The sequence below is a fragment of the Eucalyptus grandis genome, chromosome 9 (genome assembly GCF_016545825.1).
Source record: "Eucalyptus grandis isolate ANBG69807.140 chromosome 9, ASM1654582v1, whole genome shotgun sequence".
NCBI lineage: Eukaryota > Viridiplantae > Streptophyta > Magnoliopsida > Myrtales > Myrtaceae > Eucalyptus > Eucalyptus grandis.
The window spans coordinates 5685751-5702775 of record NC_052620.1 but is presented as its reverse complement, the minus strand read 5'-3'; the positions used below and the strand labels follow the sequence as shown (position 1 = coordinate 5702775).

Sequence of the window (17025 nt, the reverse complement as noted above, 5' to 3'; positions counted from 1 at the left end):
ATGGTACTGTTCATCTTCTTCTCCGTTGAAGGCCGACGACGTGTTCCTCGAAGCTGTGAGCGGCCGCCGACGGCTCGGCATGGTCGCGGTGGCCTAGGCAACCGTCGCCGGGGAGTGGTGCAACCGCCGCCCTGTCTGGGTCGTGGCGATCGCCGTGGATCGCGGCGAGGTTTGGGCCGCCGACCTCGCCACGACCCGTTCGAGGGCGGCAGGTCCTCCCGCGACCTCGCCGCCCCCTGGATCTTGGTCGCGGCGGTCACCGGAGGTCGCGCGACCTCGTCGTGACCCGAATCTGGGGGCGGCGAGGTCACGAGGTCGCCCGACGTCCGGCGACCCTCGCCGATGGTCTTCGGGTCGCCCAACGTCCGGCGACCCTCCCGTGGTCTTCGGTGGTCGCCGACATCCGGCGACCCTCGCCGGTGGTCTTCGGTGGTCGCCCGACGTGCCGCGACCCTCGCCGAGGTCTTCGAGTGACGTCCGCCACTGCCCGCCGGTCTTTTTTTTTTTTTTTTTTTAGATAATTTTTTTATCACCAAAGCCCTTTGTAAATATAATTCCCCCAAACACCATTTTGCTCAAAGGTATTTCAAATGGGCTTTCAAAATATAATTTACCAAACACACTTTGCATTTTGAAAATACCTTTAACTCAAAGGTGTTTGCATTTTTCTAAAGACCTTTCCCCCAAAGACTTCCCAAACGCACCCACCCACCTGCTTCAAGGCCACGGTGGTTGCCAGCCCGGCAATTCCAGCACCCACTATCACCACCTCCTTCATATATACAATCGTCTTTATGCTTGTGAGTGTTATAGGGTGTTGTTTATTTGCTTTGAAATTGGCAACTCTGTTTGTCTTTTGATGGCTGTATTCCTGGTCATGTATGCTCAGCTCGGCTCATTCATGGAAACTAAATTATATGAAGATAGAAGAATAGCAAGAAAGGGAGGGCAATGATTGACGCAACGCGTCTTCAGAAAGGAGCAAAACCTAGGCCGCTCCATTGACTGAAATGTATAGCAATTTTGTTTTAAGTGAAAATAAAGAAGTTTTCTAATTTCAGTTTCTTTAGAAATAAAAGTTTTCAACAGGACTATAATTTTGCAAATTTATTAGTTGTGTTGTCATCATAGTTTATACGTCTTTCTATTAATTTATAAGTGTTTAAAGCCTTAATCAATTTTGAGGACGAAACAAGTCCTTAGCTTTTTTTTCGTGGTATTTTCGTTCTTTCCAAACGGGGAGCTTGAATTATTTTGCTTTAGACCCACCCTCTGACTAATGCCTTTCTATGTGTGACATGGATTTTTTTAAATTATTTTATCACTGTCATTTGCTGTAAACACTTAAACTGTTAAATATATATATATATATATATATATATATATATACATACATACATACATATATATACATACATACATACATATACATACATACATACATATATATACATATATATATATATATATATATACACACACTTTAATATGTAAATATGCTAATACTCTCCCTTATACATAGATTAAGCTTTGTATTAAAACTAAAACAAAAAAAAAAGAAGATAAAATCACTAAAGCACGTTGAGGTTTAGAAAATTTTGGATTCACTAACTACAATGATACAATGTGAAAGATCACTGTCAACTGTTTTAAAAACTTAAATTATTAGATGACGGTATGCTTTAACATTTAAATAAATTAATATATAAGAAGAAAACTTAGATGATTGTGTGATATAATTCTTCAATATACCACAATGGATCATGCAAAACCTTGCAACCTATAAAAGTAAAAAGGTCTACTCATTTATATAGTTTCCTTTCAAATGAGCATGGTTCTAAAGTAGAACTTGAAATATGATAATCGGATAAGTGGGAACCTATGAATAGGTTCCAAAGTATGTACGGTAGATTTCAGGTTAAAAAAAAAAAAAAAAATAGGAAACTTATTTCGTTTGGTAGGTTTCAAGTTCTAGGTTAGTGAAACTCAAATGTGTAACTTAGAATCTAGAATAAATTTTTATGTTTTTCTTAATATATATCTTTGCTCAATTCCATTCCATGGCATTTGATGATGAGTTTATATTCTAAAACACTAGTTTGAGCTTCCATTTTATGATTAAGACTATTACATTGTTAATGTTTCATATTTTTTTCGTATATATAAATATATGTTATGGTTAGTGAATTGTAATAGCAAATAGAGGTCATTAAAGATGATAATTTACCGCAATCATTAAATTAATAATAGAAGCGGAGTCTAAGTAGACCTTAACTAACCTTAGAACCAGTAATAGAGTAGATTCAAAGTTCTAAAGTATGCAAAGTAAGTTTTAAGTTCTAAAAAATGAAGAATATGTTCTAATGGATAGATTTCAAGTTCTAGGTGGAACTTATATGAAACCTAAAATAGCTAACCTTTACTTTTCTCAAACTTTAACATGTGTGCACGCTGACCTATGGAATTGACACTAAAATTGCTGAAAAGCCTGGGTCATAATATTGTAATCATAAAATTCTTTTAGTGTTGGTAAGTACTAAAAGTTTGATATTAACCTATGATTTTTCTTGAATATTAGCATGTGATAAGGAATCACTAATTCATTGTTTATTTAGTTGCCACCTAGAGTTTGGTATTGAGAAAATTCCACGAAAACCTATTAAGCTTAATTTGGAGAAAAATATTCTCTATTTATATACAATAAACTGGAAAAAATTACTGACTCGATAATTGGAATAGGTCATTCCACCACTTTGTTCTTAAAATAGAAAAGAAAGAACAATACGTATACAAAATAATAATTAATAAATAGTCATGCCACAATTTTCATAGATGAGGTGCTTGAAATACAATTCCAGTTATTTGGAGTTAAATAAACTCACGCTAATTACTATAAATTACATCGTCCTATGCATTCCACAGAAAATATTGACTTAGTTGAAAAGAACTAATGTTCTAAAATGTAATGTTCAAAATAGTAATAAGTAAATGAATTCATTCACAAATATTTTTTCAGCTAAGTCTGTTATGTAGTAATCTACATGAGTTATGCAAAAGAAAATTAGGATTTGGCTCTGGTAAATATAATTAATTAAGCCTAGAGGGAAGAATTGCCTAGTCTTTGACTTTAAACCAGTCGAGCAATCACTTCACGAAGGGCAATACGCGTCTGTTGCATGTCGTCATCATCAAGAAAGGCAACATCAGGCTTGACTCTAGCGTGTCTGTTGTGGATCCCACAAATTTTCTTTGGCTGGTCCCTTGCCTCAAATGGCAGTCTATAGCTGCTGGTAATTGCTCTCATTGATTCTGAAAGTCTACATTTCCTAGATTGCTTTGGAAAGTAATCATGCCAATCAAATTCTATAGTGGCTTTACCGTCATGGGCATTGCCTTTGAATAAGTGGATGGAATTCAGAAATAATTGTGTAGATGTAATAATTACTAAGGCTAAATCATGAATGCCGTATCAAATGAACTGTGGGACAAACGAAAATGCATCTCGAATCTTGTGTGATTGGATAATTTGTTCTTTTGGATATCTTAATGGTAAAGTGTCTAGGATGGCGTTATGATTAGAATTTTCATATATTTTATGAACTATGGATACACATATACCAGTGCATGTTTTGTACTTAACATTCCTTTTTTTATTCTAGTTAATTTGTAACTTTTGAATGTCTATTGATCATCTAGTTGATCGCCATATGTTTGACAATGAAGCAAAAACTAGAACATGAAAGGGATTATTGACGGCAGTCTATGGAACATACAAAACTGTGACTTCTTCTAATGTGAAAATTCATATAACTTTGCGTGTTATAATGAAAAATGTTGCTTATTCCTATACTTTGACCTCGCCTTCTGATTTATTAACTTTGTCTTTTCAGCTGTCGTTGGTGATGGATTCATTGCTTAGGATGTCACTTTCCCAACACTGTTGGTGCGGCCAATCACCAGGCAGTTGCCCTACGGTCTAGTTTTGATCTCTCCATCTTCTACAAATGCAACTTTGAAGGCTATCAAGACACCTTCTATGTCCACTCCGAGCGACAATTTTATTGAGAATGCAACATTTATGGGATGGTGGACTTCATCTTTGGAAACACCACTATTGTTTTCCAAATTGCAACATCTATCCCCGAAACCCTCCCAACAAAAATAACACTATCACTACACAAGGTCGAACCAATCCGAATCAAAACACCGGCATCTCCATTCACAATTGCCGTGTTACTGCAGCTTCAGATTTGAAACCAGTCAAAGGTCCGTTAACACTTACCTCGGAAGACTGTAGAAAGAGTATTCTAGAACCATCTTCATGAAGACGTATCTTGATAGCTTGGTTCACCCTGCTAGTTAGATGGAATGGAGCGGTAACTTTGCTCTCAAGACCTTGTACTATGCTAAGTACATGAATATTGGACCTGGGTCATCAACTAAGAATAGAATGAAATGGGGTGGTTATCAGATCATCACTAGTGCGTCGGAGGCATCAAAGTTCACCGTTGGGAGCTTCATTGCCGGCAACTCTTGGTTGCCGGCGACAAGCGTGCCTTTTACTTCTGGCCTCTAAATCAGGAGGGCGTAAAATTGGAGTGCACATTGATTCATTCTATTTCAATTACCTCATGTTGCGAAAGTAAGGTGAAGGAATCATCAATTAAGGAAAGCACGACATCAACAGTCATTTTCTTCATCGACAATAAGTACAATCGTACATGGATCGTGAAGATTGTCTGCATATAGGGTTTTCAATTCTTTAATTTTCAGCTCGTCGTGATATGACAAGTATTTGTAATTCTTTATAATACAAATCTATAAAGGGCCCTCGAAAGGTTGTTTCCTATTCATATGTTTATGTTCCCCCGTTGACTATTTTCGTGTTGGTCATCATTGCACGATCGTTCATTCAATTTGATGATTGTTTTACAGGATTAAGCTATAAAGCGTAATTTGAATCATACGCTGAAATTTCTATAATAAAAATTTGAATAAATGGTTATGCACATAAATTTATGTTAATATTTGAGATAATTATGGTAAATTATTATAATAATGTTGACACCTAAATTTTGGCGACCCATTTAGACATTTAAAATTAGGGGTTAATTTTATCCCTGAAAAATAAAATCACATGGCATATAGTTTAGGAACATTTTTGTTTATTTTATTGGACCGACGGCGTGCAAAATTTTTCACATATTCCGTTCAGATTCTTCACACATTTATGCATTTTCGAACAAAAAGGAAAATTTTGGATAGAATATGTGAAAATACAAAAGGGGAATATTGCACAAGGTGGATATATTTCAATGATATATTTAGGAGTATCATGCCCGAACAAAAAAGGAAAATATATACCGTAGAGATACATTTTTAGACCTATATAATACCTCGTGCAATTTGTTTAGGGAGGCCACATATCAATCCACACGGCCGTACGTAGAGGAGGATTTTCGAAATTTTGGAGAGCAAATACGTGAGAAAATTCTGAGAGATTTCCGAAAAAGTTTGAGAGCAAAAGTGGTGGCCTCTCTCGGTTTCCTAGATCAAAGAAAAGAGAAAAGCAACCGGTTTGCAGAGAGAGATGACTGGTGAGGACGAAAAGTTGAGAATCGAGAGAGAGAGGACGGATCGTGAGGGAGAATCGTTGGCGAACGTGTGCTGCCCTTTGATTTTCGGTGATCAATTGACATCAGTGATCCCCACACGTGCCTGCAGCTCCTTCTCGGTGCCTTTTACCTTCGGAAGTTCAAAGGAGGCTCCATCGACATCAGTGATCTCCACGTGTGCCTGCAGCTCCTTCTCGGTGCCAGTGTTTTGTCTGTGAAGGGCGCCCAACGTCAACTAATTTGCTGTTCCATTGTTCTGCCGTTAGTCCAAGGGCGCATCAAGGAGAGGGCTGAGCATCACAGCCAAATTCCTCAACTTCGCCAGCAAATATTTGGATCTTCAAACGTTGACTGTTTGCTGTCCCAATTGCTGCCCACGTCCAGGTGTCGAGGTGTGCTTCAAAGTGGATTGCAGTATCGGTGTAGGCGTGTCCGTGAGTTCCTCAGGCTTGAATCGTGTCCATCACGACCCAACCCAATATCGGTGACTTGCTGATTTTGCTGCGTCAACGTTGCTGTTCCATGTTTAACTCGACGCCACATTGATGTCCCGAACATTAGCCCATCGAAATCAAGTCAAATTGTGCCAAGCCAAGCCGAGATATTGCCACAACCGTTGCCCTAAGCTGAGCCGTGCCGTGCTGTGCCCATTGTTGGTCCGTTCTACCGATTGGTTTTTTTGGAAAAATTCAAATTTAGGTATAGATCTATTTTACTTTATTTGATAGGTTTATCTTTTAGGTAGATTTAACTTATTAGGTAGATTTGTTTATCTTGTTTGAGGTTTTGATATTTTATCTCTTTGTTTGATTTTTTTTTTTCCAATACATGATTGAAATTCTCTAATGTAGCACAATTCGCAAATCTTACGATTTTTATTCTATCTATAAGGCTTTAGATGGAATAATTATTCACGCTGGAGTAAAGCCGATATCTTGATCTTTAAGGCTAAGATCAATTTATCGATTTTATTAGCGAGATAATCAAATTTGAATTTCAAATTGAGTGATGGACAATATTCTTGACGATCATGGTTGGTTTGATGTTTATCTCATAGTTGTTCTATTTATCCTGAAAATACAAAAAATCGCATTCCCATCCCATGTAGATTAGGATTGATTGCATGATAGGTTAATTAGTTTTTTTAATGCATGTTTAGATGATATCTAGGTTAGATGATATCTTTGAATTAGATTGCATTCATCTAGGATGATAGTTTTAAATTTGAATTGCATGTTTAATTATTTGGCCATTTTAATTTTGAATTTCATAAAGAAAAGAAAAATTAGAATTAGGACATTCTTTGTACGTCATTGCATATCAGGATAGATTGCATGCTTATTAAAAAATAAAAATCATGTGCACATCATATAGAATTGGATTCATTGAGATACATGTCATTTAGTATTTTTGCTAAGCCCAATTAGTTATAAATTACATGTCATTGGAATTAGGTCATTTAGTTAACATTGCATTGCATATTGCATGATTTTCATTAAATAAGTAAAAACAAAAGAGAATTTGCGTGTTAATTAGAAACCATATCCAAGGTTGTTGATGTGGATTTTGAATTAACATTGCAGATCTTTTCGTTCTTCGAGTAAGTCTGCATTTCTATTTGCTTTTATTGGGTGTTAAATTGATGGATTGCGCAAAATCATGATCGCCTCACATGTTAGGAAATGAATATAAAATCAATCCAAACCACTTGCTAAACATTTTTCAAAATAAAAAAAGAAAGGTACCGAAAGGGCGTTAGCGAAATCTAGCGTAATCAAGTCCCACGTATCCATAGTCTCGGATTTCCCAGGAGTAAAGTGAAACTCCGTTACTTTACTTGGGTTTCTAATCGACCCACCAAAAAATAGATTAGTGGCGACTCCCGATAAAAAAATCAATTGCATGTTAAGAACTTGAACTTAAGTCGCGATTTGGTATGGGCTTGGGAGAGCCGAGTTAAGTCTAGGCTTAACAATCCATTAGCCAAACCCTAGGTGGTTCACACCCAAAAAAATTGGTCGCGACAAATAATATGCATCGTATGCTAAACGGTTTAAGCTAGGAAGTGGATGATTGCACACTTAAATAATCTTTGAGCTTATCTTCAAAATAAGTTACTCACCGAGTTCACAAAAAGTTACAACTTAATAACCGAAATTAAGGGTGTGCATGACAAAAATACGTTTCTTTATTTCTTTGGTTTTCTATTCTTTGAAATAAGTTTGGAATAAAAATCTGTTTGACAATGCAATTTCGTTTTCCATTTCTCAACATATTTTATATTTCAAAAATAGATTTAGAGTAGAAATTAGAAGTTAAAATTTTAAACTTTTCAATTTTGGAACAAAGTGAGAAATGAAAACTATTTTCATCATTCACTCTCTACCACCTGTGTCCACCTGCCGCTTATGGGACGGCGGCCGCTCACCGAATGCTAATTGCCGATGTCGAACACGAGTGTTGGATGTAAACTGCTGCCATTGGGCATGCCCAAAAGTATAAATTATATTTTGTCATCAAACGAATTTCTATTTCAGAAATAAAAATTTTAAGTTATTATCAAACGCGTTTTAACTCAAAAATTCGTCCGGGGAATAAAAATTTGAGAAATCAATTTCTGTTTTAGAAATTTTATCATGTGTGCCCTAAACAATGTAGTGTTACTAACGCTTTTGCATGAACATCTTAACCACCTCAATGAAGGCAACAACTCTAAATGAATATTTAATATGATTGAGTTCATCTCTTAATAATTGCAATAATACTATAGCTAAAGGCCAATAATTGCAATTTATGTACTAAAACGACAATTCAGTGGTGGACTTTTTATTTCATTATCCACTCTCTATTGTATTCAATTCCTCATTGAGTGTTATTTATGGACAAGCAATAATTTTCAGAGCCTTTCGCGTTGTACTCTTTGTTCTATATCAAGGTTCTTTCATCGTCACTCGACTAGGATAGTAACATAACCAACCTATAATTTCCAATTGAAATCCCCTCTGATGTACATATATAGTACCACGGTCCAGCGAATTGAGATGCTGATGAATATGCTATGCTTGCTTAAATCACAAATCAACCTTGAATTATAATTGGTTAAGGTAGGTTTTTTGCTTAGATTTAGTTCGATAGTCAAGTATTTGGAAGTAAATTATTCAGTTATTATAACTCTTTATATCAAGAACTCGATACATTTGTCCTATTGATTATTTAGATTAGGAATAATGACATAAATACTTCCTAATAACATAAATACTTCGTAAATTTTGACTGAATTTACAATTTAGTACATGACTTTTAATTTGTTTAACATGATTTTTGAATTTTAGTCAAATGTGCAATGTCATCCTTGAACTTCTAATTTTTCAATGTGATCCCTAAAATTTAGGTCATACCAAATGAACCACACTAATCCAATATCTTAATGTACTTTCTTATTTTCCTATTTATTATCATCCGATCACTTGCTTTCCCGACAAGACACGAATGTGCCAAATTTCAGGAATAGATCGTCTTTGACATGCATGAAGATTGTCAAGACTCTGTCCAAAGACAAGACCATCAGAACCTTGGACTCTGAACAGTCGCCGAAAAATCTACATTTACGTGCTTGACCCAAAAAAAAAAAAAAAAAAGAAAAAAAAAAGGCGCACGTTTAAATTCTCTCCTCGGCTGCATGGCTCTACGTGGATTTCAAAATCGACCGGCGTCAAACAGCTTGCATCTTCCTCTGGCTTTGCCCGTGACCTCTCATGGCTAGATTCGGATAACATCTTTTCCACGAAGATTAAACACGATAGGCTGCACCTAACTTTTGCTCCAATCCAGCGACCAGAGAGAGAGAGCCGCAACATCTGACCAAACCTCCCCGGGCCCGGGGCCCTACGGGGGGAAAAGTCCAAGAGTTTGTTATCTGCAAGTTAATCATCAGTTGACCCACGACGGCAAATTAACAAAATCTTTTGTATTGTTCTTACGATTACTCATTATTACTTAATACGTACCAATAACAACAAAATTTGATACCATTAAGTTTCGCAGCCTCTAATTAGGGGTCCCAATGTCTTCCATGAGATAAAAAATTCGAGAACATATCATCAACGGTGTTATAGATAAAGCCAAATATTTATATTTAGGGCTTTTTTTTGTCTTATCTATTAGATTTCCTTTTAGGTTAAAAGTGATACATTTATATTAGTGATGGCAAAACCCTAGCCGTCAAGTCGCTGAAAAAGGAAATAGAGAGGCATGAAAAAGAGAGAAGAAAAAAAGTGATTTTTTTCTTGATGAGAGTTCTCAATCTCTGTGTCCTGATCTTGAGAGAAGATCGTCGTTGTATTCCAACTTTTTCGAAGTCTAGTGGATTCGCAGAGTGCCTCTGCGCGGAGACGTAGCTCAGGTTTGGGTGAACTTCGATAACAAATTTTCTGGCGTGTTCATCTGATTCTGCTCTTTTATTACTATATTCTGTTTGGTGAATTGTTTGCAAGCGTTATTTTTCTGGAATCGACGTGCGATTTCGTAACAACTGGTATCAGAGCCTAGGTTGGCTAATCGAGAACATCGAGGGTTTTTCGGTGACGTTTGATTGATAGCAAACATGATGGCAGAAGATAAAATCAGAATTGATAAGTTCAATGGAGAGGATTTCGAATGGTGGAAACTACAAATAGAGGATTATCTTTATCAGAAAGATCTCTATGCACCACTTGAGGGTTGGAAACCCGAGATGGTGGAAGTGGATTCGACAGCAGAAGCCGGATGGAAAATTCTTGATCGGGCGCGTTAGGGTGTGATTCGTCTAGGAGTTGACGAAAAGACAGGGTATCACATCGCGAAAGCAAAAACTGTAAAAGAAGCCATGGATATTCTAACGAATATTTTTGAGAAGCCATCCACATCAAATCAGATATTTTTGCTGAAGAAACTGGTTAATATAAAGTTATATGATAGAGGTTACGAAAGCGTGAGCATATTAATAGTTTCACGCAGTGTCACGGGTCAATTGGAATCCACAGCATAAATTTAGATATGAAGCTTCAAGCTTTATTATTTTTATGTTCTCTTCCAAAAGCTACAATACCGCAGTCAAGGGAATTTCAAGCACCATGAAGGATGATTTAACTCTTGATGATGCTGTGAGTAGTATCATGGATGAAGAGATGCGAAGGAAAGTCTCGAGTGGAGATAATTTTTTTGCATCTACATCTTCAACGGCACTTGCAGTGGAGAACCGTGGAAGAAGTAAAAGTAGAGGAAATTTCAGCGGTCGTGGCGATCACAATCAAGGGGTAAGAGACAGGTTGCAAAAGATGAGTGTTGGTTTTGTCACAAAACCGGACACCGGAGGTTTCAGTGTGAAGCCTACAAAAAGAAGTAGCAAGATGAGAATCAAGGTGCTAATGTAGTTAGCGACAAATCTTTGCTAGATAACTTGTGTTTGTCTGTAGGATTTGACTTGACAACAGATAAATGGTTTATTGATTTTGGCGCTTCTTTTCATTGCACCTCGCAAAGAGACATATTTGATGATTATGCTAGTGGAGATTTTGGACAAGTGGTTGTGGGAAACGCCACATGTGTCCAATTGTTGGGAAAGGAACCGTGACTGTGAGCATCTCAGGTGGAGGACGTCTAGTTTTGCGTGAAACTAGGCATATTCCGGAATTAAAGAAAAATATGATTTCAACTAGTAAACTTGACCAAGAAGGTTTGGTAATAACCTTTGGCTGCGGAGAGAGTGGAAGATAACCTTAGGGTAAGAGTAGTAGCAAAGGGAAAGCGTACGGTACACTTTACCTTCTCCAATGAGACAATATCGTTGATATGGTTGCAACTACAATGGCTACGAGTAATTTATCTACTCTTTGGCATTATCGTTTAGGACATCTTGGTGAAAAGGTGTAAAGTAGTTACACTTGAGGAAATTACTTCCGGTTTACAAAAAGTTGAGTTAGATTTTTGTGAGAGTTGCATTTATGGAAAACAAAGGCTGTTAGTTTTCAATTGAATGGGCGACAAAATAAAGGCCGAAGCTAGAGTTGGTTCATATTGATGTATGGGGACCTGCTTAGGAACTCTCTTATGGTGGTAAGAGATATTTTGTCACATTCATTGATGATGCAACAAGAAAGACTTGGGTCTATGCTCTTAAAGAAAAATCAGAAGTATTCGGGATGTTCGAATGTGGAAGACCATGGTAGAAAAGAAACGTGGTTATCGATTAAAGCTTTGAAATCGATAATGGTGGTGAATACACAAGTAAAGAATTTGCAAATTATCTGAGCCGAGAAGGCATACACGAGCTAAAGACTGTTCCTAGAACTCCTCAAGAGAATGGTGTAGCTGAAAGAATGAACAGGACTATTCTAGAACGTGCGAGATGCATGAAACTACACGCGGGTCTCCCACTACACTTATGGGCCGCTACAGTTGATGCGGCTATTTATCTTATCAACAGAAGTCCATCTAGTGTGTTGGATGGAGAAATACCACAAGAGCGGTGGTCAGGTAAAAAGATTAATTATTCACATCTAAAGGTGTTTGGTTGTATTGCATATGCTTTGATTGACAGGGAGGATAGAAAAAAGCTTGATGCTAAGTCCCAGAAGTGCGTCTTTATCGGATACGGTGGCGACGAGTATGGCTATAGACTTTGGGATTATGAGAATAACAAAGTCATCCACACCGCAATGTGGTATTCCATGAAGAAAAGATGTACAAGAATCGTCAGACAAAGACAGAGCATGAGAAGGTAGTACAACCAGAGTATGTTGAATTAGACATAATGCCCGTGAAGATGTTTCCAGTAGATCAAAGTTCACCTGAAAGAGAGGTTCAAGATGAGCCTATTATCGGTGAAGAGGTAGTTCAAGAAGAACGCAGTGATTCGAGCAAACGAATGACCCCGAAGTACTGTCTTTAGAAGGTCTACACGTGGAGAAAGCCAAAGGCAATTTTTGATCCATCAACTAGCACTTTTTTGAGCCATGTCTTATATATAGATTTGGGGAACCAGAGACTTACAATGAAGCAAAGGCTGACACGTCTTACTTGCAGTGGGAGTGTGCTATGAAAGACGAGATGAGCTCGTTACATTTCCGAGAACAAAACTTGGGAGTTGACCAAGTTGCCCACAGTAAAAAGCTTTATTAAACAAATGGGTGTACAGGGTTAAGAATGAAGTAGATGGTAGTATTAGATACAAGGCGAGACTTGTAGTCAAGGGCTTTTCTCAAAAAGAAGGGATCGACTACTCCAAGATATTTTCACCAGTAGTGAAAATGACATCAATTAGAGTTTTGCTAAGTATAGTTGCAGTGGAGGATCTTCATCTTGAGTTTAGACGTAAAACAACGTTTTTACATGGTGACTTAGATGAAGAATTATATATGGCACAACCTAAGGGTTTTGAAGTCAAAGGTAAGGGAGCACATGGTATGTCGCTTGAAGAAAAGCTTGTATGGCTTGAAACAAACTCCGCGGCAATGGTACCTAAAATTTGATGGTTTCATGCAAGAAAAAGGATTTTCACATTGTGAGTCTGATCATTGTGTTTATTTTCGCAAATATGATGATGGTGACATTGTGTATCTGTCTTTATATGTGGATGACATGCTGGTGGCTAGTTCTAATATGAAGAAAATCGTATAAGTGAAAAAGATGTTATCATCACAGTTTGCTATGAAAGACTTGGGAGAGGCCAAGAATATTTTAGGCATGAAAATCATCAGGGACAGGAAAAACAAGAAATTATGGTTGTCGCAGGAAGACTATGTGAACAAGGTGTTAAAGAGATTTAACATGGACAAAGCAAAACCGGTTACAAATCCTCTAGCGAGTCACTTCAAACTTTCCAAGGATATGTGTTCAAGCACTCAAGCTTTGAAAGATGAGATGGCGGTAGTTCCATATGCATCAGTAGTGGGGAGTTTGATGTATGCCATGGTGAGCACGAGACCAGACATTGCACAAGCAGTAGGAGTTGTGAGCCGATATATGCAGAACCCAGAGTTGCAGGGTTATGTAGATGCAGATCATTCGGGTGATCGAGATAGTGGTAAGAGTACCACTGGATATGTCTTTACAGTTGCAGGTACATCTGGGTATCTCAACTACAAAAAGTAGTGGCTTTATCGACAACAGAGGCAGAATATGTAGCAATTACAGAAGCCTCCAAGGAAATCATGTGGTTACAAGATTATATGGAGGAGTTACATCGAAAACAGCCACCTTTGTGGAGTGATAGTCAAAGTGCAAAGCACTTAGCAAAGAATGCAGCTTATCACTCAAGGACTAGACATATCAAGAAGCGTTATCACTTTATCAGGTCAGCATTGAAAGATAATGAATTAAAGCTACAAAAGATTGATGGCTTGAATAATCCAACTGACATGATGACCAAGGTAGTAGACAGAGAGAAGCATATTTTCTGTACTACTACCATTGGTATTACTCCATGTTGATTGATGAGGAGTATCATAGAGGCACAAGTTTTTCAACTACTATTTTTTGAAGAAGATGGATGCAAAGTTGCTTGGTGCTTTGGTATATTTGTCTTCAAGTGGGAGATTGTTATAGATAAAGCCAAATATTTATATTTAGGGGGTTTTTGTCTTTTCTATTAAATTTCCTTTTAGGTTAAAAAAGTGATACATTTATATTAGCGATGGCAAAACCTAGCCGTCAAGACGCTGAAAAAGGAAATAGAGAGGCAAGAAAAAGAGAGAAGAAAAAAGTGAGTTTTTTCTTGATGAGAGTTCTCAATCTCTTTGTGCCCTGATCTTGAGAGAAGATCGTCGTTGTATTCCAACTTTTTCGAAGTCTAGTGGATTCGCAGAGTGCCTCTGCGTGGAGACGTAGCCTAGGTTTGGGTGAACTTCGATAACAAATTTTCTGGCGTGTGTATCTGATTCTGCTCTTTTATTATTATATTATGTCTGGTGAATTGTTTGCAAGCGTTATTTTTCTGGAATCGATGTGCGATTTCGTAACAAACGGACCTCAGACCAGCTCATGTCTTTGACAATTGTTACGTAATGTCAAGAGACTAGGCTTCTAGTATGCTGGTGGGTTTGCAGTGACAGGCTCGTGCACCTATGAGTGAGCTAAGTAGTTATAGCTCATACAAACCATTTCGGAGCAAGTGTGGAACCATTATGGTAATGACTAATGCAGTAGCTATACTAATCGCCCCTCCTAACCTTGTAATGCATCGAGAAAAAAAGAACATTTGATATATCTTTTATATATATATATATATCCTTGATGTGATGTCGGCATGTCACAAGGCATGATTATTATGAAAAACATAGTTATTGAAAATTGATCTTTGAATATACTAAAATGTAGCAGCTTTGTTTCAAATGCACCGACTTATATTCTCGTATGGATTATCGATATTTTGAAAGACTCAAACTTCTCCATAAAAGATCATTCATTTACTTCAACATTACATCATAAGACATGATATGGTATAAATACTTCCTTCAAACTCTCACTGATGGTTCTCTCTCTCTCTCTCTCTCAACTTGAAGTAAAAGAACTTCTTAAGATAAAATTGCCACATTAATGACAAAAATAAGTCGCCAGATTCAATGTGGTTGATCCAACAATTATCCACCTTTTAGCTTTTGAATGATCAGGCAATAGGAGAGAAGCGGGAACCGTCGCCATCGCCTCTAGATGTTGCTGAAACTTTGAGCCATTTTGATCAGGGGTAAGCCGCCGCTAGCTGTTTTCCTTAATGTCAACTCTCTCATCGTATCATCGATGAGGATTGTTCTAGGGTTTTGAGCGGCACAACGCATGCAGCTTTTCCAAGGTGCGGGTGTCTTACGTGAAGCTTTTTGATGTTCTTAGTTCCTTCACTGGAAGGCATCCACCGTGGTTGTAGGGTCAAAATGCCCTATTCACTTGTAGACATATGGGATCGCATTATTCCAATTTCAATTCTTAGTCCATTCAAACCGAAGAAAAAAGGGCGCAACACGCTTCCATAAACTAACGAAGAAGATCAATCCGTAACTCTCTAAGGATATATTGAACAAACCTGGCATATTAGCATTCTCTCTTATCTTTTACTTGCTCTTTACTCCTAATGTTCTGTTCATTCCACTGTTATCTCATCAACGTGATTGTGTCCACGTTTATATCTTTCTGGTTTATTATGGTGCGGTTGCTTATTTTCGACGACGAGATGCAAATGTGTGAAATTTCTATGAAATAGACCCTCTTTGACATGCATGAAGGTTGTTAAGACACTATCGAAAGATTGAAGTCCATGACCAAGGACTCTGCACAGTCGTGAAAACTCTACATTTACGTGGGTAACATTTTCTCCACGAAGACTTCACGCCACGAATCCACCGACCAGGGAGCGAGGTTTGAATGTTCTTAATTTATTTCACTTAAATGAATGGCTGTTATCAGTAAGCCGTAACATTTGACCCCAGATAGTCCAAGAAGTTTGTTAACTACAATCATCACGTGACCCATGGCGGCGAATTAATAAAATCTTTTTTATACTACTCTTATGATTACTCATTATTGCTCACTATGCAATAACAAACAATAACATTCAATACCACCAAGCGTTGTAGCCCAATTATTAGGGATTACACTATTTTCCAGCAGATAATAAATTCGAGCCATATCATTGACAAACCTCAATCAGCTTGTTCCTCAGATGTTTGCTGCATAATATGAAGAGAGTTGTGGGGCTGTGGCGACAAGCTCATGCACCGACAAATTAGTTGAGTAGTTATAGCTAAAAAAGAACCTCTCTGAGCGAGTGTAGAACCCTTATGATAACATCCAGAGGAGTAATTGTGCTGGTCACCCCTCTTAACCTTTTAACCCATTTAGAAAAAATAAAATAAAAAGAACAGTTAATATATTTGATTTATCTTCTTGATATATGATAGCAGCACGTCACAAGGCATAATTGTTATGCACTATAGGTTTTATCGAAAATTTATAGAAAGGGCACTTCGTAAATAGCCATACAAGAAAAAGTAGTAGCTTGGTCCCAAAGGCACTGACTTGTTTGCTAATTTGCATTATTGATATTTTAAAAGAATTGAAATTTTTCAAGTTGAGCAAACGTTTTATTATTTTAGAAAAGATCATTCATTTATCTCAACAGAAATTAGTACCTTAGGGCACGTATTAATTTGAAGACGTTATATGATATATATATATATATATATTCTTCTCTCTCCAAACGTGAAGTAAAAAGAACTTCTCGAGATAAAGGCAACACGTTCCTGGCACTCTTTTTGGGATCAAAACTCAAGAATAAGTCTGCAGATTCAACGTTGTCGGTCCGACAATATATCCTGTTTCCGCTTTTGAATGATAAGGCAATAGGGACGGAAGACAACAACCGTCGCCATTGCCTCTAGAT

General features: G+C 37.4%; 1 pseudogene; it reads left to right on the top strand.

The window, feature by feature from the left end:
- LOC104446298 lies at window positions 1-4576 on the top strand (annotated as a pseudogene).
- Window positions 4577-17025: the final 12449 nt, after the last annotated feature.